Source organism: Leptidea sinapis, chromosome 29 (assembly GCF_905404315.1).
Source record: "Leptidea sinapis chromosome 29, ilLepSina1.1, whole genome shotgun sequence".
Lineage (NCBI taxonomy): Eukaryota > Metazoa > Arthropoda > Insecta > Lepidoptera > Pieridae > Leptidea > Leptidea sinapis.
The window spans coordinates 9,110,976-9,117,416 of record NC_066293.1 but is presented as its reverse complement, the minus strand read 5'-3'; the positions used below and the strand labels follow the sequence as shown (position 1 = coordinate 9,117,416).

Here is a 6,441-nt window from a genome sequence, read left to right as displayed (position 1 = left end):
AAATACCCATAAACATCCATGACTCGTAAAATAAAATACATATTCATACCATTTTGCATGTTTAGATCAAACTATTATGTAAACCATATGGCCGTTGTCATCTAGAGTACTGGTATTCAATTCGCACCCTGAAACATTTTGCGGAACTACCAGAAAAATATTGAGCTCATACAAGAAAAATTTGCACATTTTGAATATCGCACAAAGTATAAACGCAAAGACTTCATAAACTTATGTAAATCTTTTTCTCCAGCTACCTTTTAAGCAATGACTGTCATCTGTTATATTTATTTACCATTTCACGGCACCACTCTAGACGCAGTCGTGTCAGGTCAACCGGTATAGATAAATCGTGCTTTAATACCTCTGAATGCAAATCTTCTGAACTTTCAGGTATACATGCAAAATCTTTTGACTAATACAGTACGAATTCTAGACTAGTGTTGATAGTTTTTTGGGGGTGTTTAAGGGTAAAAAACGGTTTATCTCGTTCTGTTCTGTTATCGGAGTAGGTATATATTATTAGAAATGTAAATAATATTGTTATCTGTATGTTCGTAAATGTATTAATGAAATTATTGATCTGTTAATGAAAATAAATGAATAAAAAAATATTATAATATATAATGAAGGATGATTTAGTGGGACATTCCTCCACACAAACGTAGTATGGCGATTACTACCCAATAGCATGTTTATAAATCATTAATTCATCACAAAGGCCTCCCCCAAATATTTCCACGACGATCGGTCCTGCGTGACGGACAGATGGCCGTTGGGGCAGTCCTCGAATGGCGACCATGTACCGGAAGACGCACTGTGAGTAGGCCCAACAAGTTAGACCGACGATCTGGTCAAGATCGCCTGAATACATTGGATGAGGGCAGTGCAGGACCGAATCATTACTTAAGGCGAAGAGTAAGGAGAAAACTCCAAAACTAGGTGTTTTTAGACACGTTTTATGGTGAATATATAGCATTTGGAGCTATGAACACTACTTTAACCTGTTATACATACCCTTAAGTCTTATTCTTAAGCTACCAATGCATGGTGTTGGTTATAGTTAACACTCCAGAGTTATTTTAATATAATAATATTGTAATAGTACAAGGTCACGAGAGTCGGTACGTTGTGCCACGGGCCACAGCAATGTTTTTGTGCGGTCGTTAGTCACTCGGGAATGAAACAAGCTCCTCCCATTTGCTCAAGGTTGCTGGCATTTAGTGTCGCCTTAACACTAGCTGGTTCCCAGGACTTCGTCTACGTTCTATGATTGAGAACGTAGTGAAAACTTTAATAATTGTATCCTAAATGAACATATCGCAATAATTTAAAGAAAGTGTCTAAGCAATAAAACTTAGAAGACTTAATTGTAAGCTAGCTAGTAGCTTTACCAGTGGGAGGCTCCTTTGCACAGGATGCCGGCTAGATTATGGGTACTACAACGGCGCCTATTTCTGCCGTGAACCAGTAATGTGTAAGCATTACTGGGCAAATGAGTCTTAACATCTTGTCTCAAGGTGACGAGCGCAGTTGTAGTGCCGCTCAGAATTTTTTGGGGTTTCCAGAATCCTGAGCGGCACTGCATTGTAATGGGCAGGGCGTATCAATTACCATCAGCTGAACGTCCTGCTCATCTAGTCCCTTATTTTTATTAAAAAAAAAACTTTTCCGTGATGCGCGCACATATGAAAACTTATCATTTTATTTATAGGTGTTATCGTTAAGTATGACCAGGTGATTATTCAGTTACTATCACATATATACAAAAAGATGCCAAGTGCGAGTCGGGGTCGCCCACGAAGGGTTCCGTAGCAGCAAGTAACATAATATAAAAGTTATATAGAAAGATGATATTAAATTATTTAAAATGAGTTTTCATCATTTATATGTATTAAAAAAACTACTTTGGGTGGAAGTTTGCATAGTAATGAATATCATATATTTTTTTTTTGTTTTATCATTCTCTTATTGTTTCGCTTCGTCCACTTTCATTATTCCTTTCATACATGCTCTCCGGTTTAGGGTACTCTTGACCTGGCCTTTTTTCAAGACGTCCCTGATTTGTTGTTGAAACGTCCGCCTAGGTCTACCCCTTCCAACACTTTCATTCACACTGGCCTTATCCACTTTTTTCGTCAATCGTTCTTCATTCATTCTCTCGACATGTCCAAACCATCTCAGCATACACACAGCACTGCGGGTACACTTTTGTTATTATCGTTTTTTTAATCAGTTTAAGATTTTCGTCAAAATATTCTTCACTACCGGAAGGCGTAGAGTTGGTAGACCCCCCACAAGATGGACAGACTATCTGGTCAAGATCGCCGGAGTACGTTGGATGAGGGCAGTGTAGGACCGATTGTCATGGCGATCTTTGAGAGAGGCCTTTGTCCAGCAGTGGACGTCTTTCGGCTGATATGATGACGATGATTCTTCACTTAATATCCCAAGTTTTATCTTTTCATTGCATGGGATTATTTTGCAGTATTCTAATAATTTATGGTCTTAATTTCTTGGATTGTTTTTAATATTTTTGGAACAATAGTTTTAACTATTCCAAATTGCAAAGTGTATATTCTTTTATACGTTTTTCCATAGCTCGAGAGCCCGTAACTGATAATTGATTCAGCTAATGAATTGTATAGTAATAGAAGCGTTTTGAAAGGCACCATATAACAGCGATCTTTGCAAATAGGGCTCTTAGCTTGTCACATACTGTATCAATGTGCATTTTCCAGTTCATTCTGTTATCAATGACAAGGCCGCGTATTTATTAAATTCGTTATAATTTTACAATTTTTTGTGTATATTTTTTTAAAGTTTATAAGATGAATATATATATCATATCATCTTATATATATACATAATGCTGCAATATATATATGTATATTGCAGCATTATGGTATGTATATCTACTTAAGTAATCTTTGTAAACATTTCGGTCTTCTTTTCTTTAATCTTTAATACTATTTTTAAAGTATCTTGCAAAATTATTGGCTAAGTCAGCGTTATTTATATTTTGATTTCCAAAAGCATTATTTATTATATAATCAATCGATTTTTTCCTTCTTCCGCCAATATCATTAACAATTCCCCATAGTTTCCTATGGTCTTTATTTTTCTTGCTATTTCTGATATTTGAATTAAATTTTTCTTTTTTCTGTATTTCTGGCTTTGTTGTAGCCTTTTTTTAATCGTAAGTTGTTACAATCTTATGTCCATGAATTGAATAATTGATCTCTGCAGGAACAGAGTTTTATTATTCTAGAATTGATACAGTAGTTTTGACGGCATATCGAATAATTTTTAGTTTTTACTGTCGACTCTGTATAAATATCATTGAATTTTCTTTTTATGTTTTTATATATTATATCTGTAGGGGAATCAGTGTCAATGCACAACTTATCCCAGTCAATTTGATTGATGCGTTCATAAACTCTGTTATTATTTAGGCAATTTTTATATTTCGGAGCAGCCTGTATACAATCAGGCTGACCAACACACGCGAGCATAATTGCACGCTGATCAGCCAGTGTGTCTATTGCCGATGTAAATAGATCCTGTGTACATGATTTAGCATAAATGTGGTCGAAACAAGATCTACTTACGTCACTGTTTGATATCTCAATCCTTGTGTATTCCTTACTTCTGCATAGAAGCCCTAAACTTTGAAGGCTATTATTGTAAAGGTGTTTTGCAGGACTATCCTGTTTCAAATTAATATTTATATCTCCAAATAGGTATAAATCATTGTTCGTTATCAACGGCTTAAGTGTTTTATACATAGTTCATGAATGAAAAGATGTTTACTTGAGTTGGGTGTTCTATCGGCGGTAAGCATACATATATTGCAAATGTAATTGTGTTGTGTAGATATGGAGCAAATAATATTTTCAAAATGGTAAGTAGAAATGTTAAGGGTTTTTTGTAGAAATGTTAAGTTTTTATTATTTACATAAATGATTATTACCCCGCCTCTTCGAGATTTGCGTAGGGACAAAAACATCTGTAAAACTGGCATTTTAAATAAGCAACCACAATATTATCAGATATATTCACCTCAGTTTTTGAGGTTTTTATACAATATGCTAGAACAGCAAAGTTTGTCATAATTGACCTTATATTAATATGCATACATAACAAATTTATAATTGTGCCAGTTATTTGATTTGTAAATTCATATAAATCTATGCAGTTTGATAATTTCTTGGACGATAGTTCATATTTATGACTAGCTGACCCGGCACACGTTGTTTTGCCATATAAATGATTTTTAGAGTTAGATCGTTTCTTGGACATTGCAACATTACTTTATTTTTCTAAAATAAACGTAGCCTAAGTTACTCCTTATTACATCAGCTACCTGCCAATAAAAGTCCCGTCAAAATAGGTCCAGACATTTCAGAGATACATAACAAACAGACAGGCAGACAAAAATTGTAAAAAATGGTGTACGTACCGTATATTTATTCATATACATGTAGTAAAAAACGATTATTTCAATATTACAAACAGACACTCCAATTTTATTTATATGTATGTATAGATTTGACAGCTGAAATTATACTGAGCTAAGGCTAAGATAGTCCAATGCAAATGTCAAGTTCGCGTTTTATCACACTCAACTTTTTTTTTATATAAGAGGAGGAAAATGGGCAAGAGGCTCACGGGATGGTAATGGTGAGGCAATCGCCCATAGACAACCGCAACAACAGGTGTCAAGAGATGCGTTGCCGGCTATTTCTTGAAGTTCCCTAACGTCCGTTCTCAATATTCAGTCTATCTCTTGCTTGAGATAAAAATCGTAACTATCGTTGACTTTTCTGTCCCAATAAACTTATAGACGGTAACTCACCTTATCCGCACACGCTGTCTGTCAATGGTACGACGTATAGCTTACCAGACATAGAAGTTTGTATGGAAATTGCAATTCACGCATCCCAATATAAGGCGATAAGAATGACTTATCGGGTATATTGGGACAGCTTCAGATTATTGTCAGCTAATTACTGACAGTAGAAGGTAGTAATTTATCTCTATGTGTAGATAGTATATTGGGAACGGCCGTAAGTCGTATCGGTTCGGGAAAACTGCAGCCGGTAATTGATTCCACAAAGTGACTGTGCGTTGCAAAAAATTTCTTGCAAAACGCGCGGTTGTGGGATACCAGACGTCAACGTGATCAGTAATTAGACTAAGTTTTATGAAAGTAAAGTCTGAACGAAGTCTAAATACGCTCTAAAGATCTCAGAATAATCAGAGAACAATGCCAAAACCAGCGAAGATTATTTAAATAGGTTTCACAATCACGTCTGTCGTGATCTACTCTCATTCTCGCGAGATTCTCTCGTGAATGTGAAGCGCGATGTTATTGTAACTTCACAGCATATCTTAATATATATAAATTACGTGACACGTTGTTTGTCCGCGATTACTTCATGTAGTGCAGTTTGGTTCAACTTGAGAGATAGCATAGTTTTTATTTCGATTTAAGACCCATAACTATTTTTATTTTCAATATTAGTTTTGTATGGACCTATTTTCTACGAGAGAATTTAGTGACGCACGGTTTGACAGTTCCGCTGTGAAACAATTTCATTATAACAACAAGGAGCATTTCTTACGAAATAATTCTTGATGTTTTGAAATAATTTTTTGTACAATGCAGTGCCATCGTCACCTTGAGACATAAGATGTTAAGTCTCATTTGCCCAGTTATTTCACTAGCTACGGCGCCCATAAGACCGAAACACAGTAATGCTTGCACATTATTGCTTCACAGCAGAAATAGGCGCCGTTGTGGTACCCATAGTCTAGCCGGCATCCTGAGCAAAGGAGCCTCCCACTTTCATAAAATCGTAAAGCCATTAACTCTCACGTATTGAACGAATCGTTAGTTTATCTTTTCTTAAAAATAATCACTATCAGTATCATACACGGGTCAAACAGAGTCAATACCAGCCTAGCGAAACTCTAAGAAAAAAAACATTGCGTGTGTACAAAGTACACATGTTAGAAGTGAAACCTGCATGGTGCATGAACCTCTAAACTGCATATAAATTCCTGGTACGTGTTGCTAGGATGACACATGATTTCAACCGCTATGAAAGACATTCCTACCACCACTAATATATATAATTATATATTCTCCTGGTGTCTATTTAGTAATACGTCGTGCGCTTGGAGTCAGAATATATTAAGGTATACTCGCGCCATACTTATGACAATCTCTTCTTTAACTATGATCGCCTGGTACCAAAACATTGTATTATGCTTCCTATCTATCATTATCTCTCATGTTAAATATTATGAATTGATGTGACTGCTCTTTTTACTGTCGCTTTTTCGTTTCATCGACTTTCAAATCACAACGATGATAAAGAAGTTTTCACTTCAATAATATGCATATTTCTGGCTCATTCTTTGCTGGCTTCATCC

General features: G+C 35.6%; 1 protein-coding gene across 1 annotated transcript in view; it reads right to left on the bottom strand.

Annotated features, from left to right (window-relative positions):
- LOC126973332 (serine hydrolase-like protein) overlaps window positions 1-6,441 on the bottom strand; it is a 275,685-nt gene that overhangs the window by 99,302 nt on the left and 169,942 nt on the right. The window lies entirely within an intron of this gene.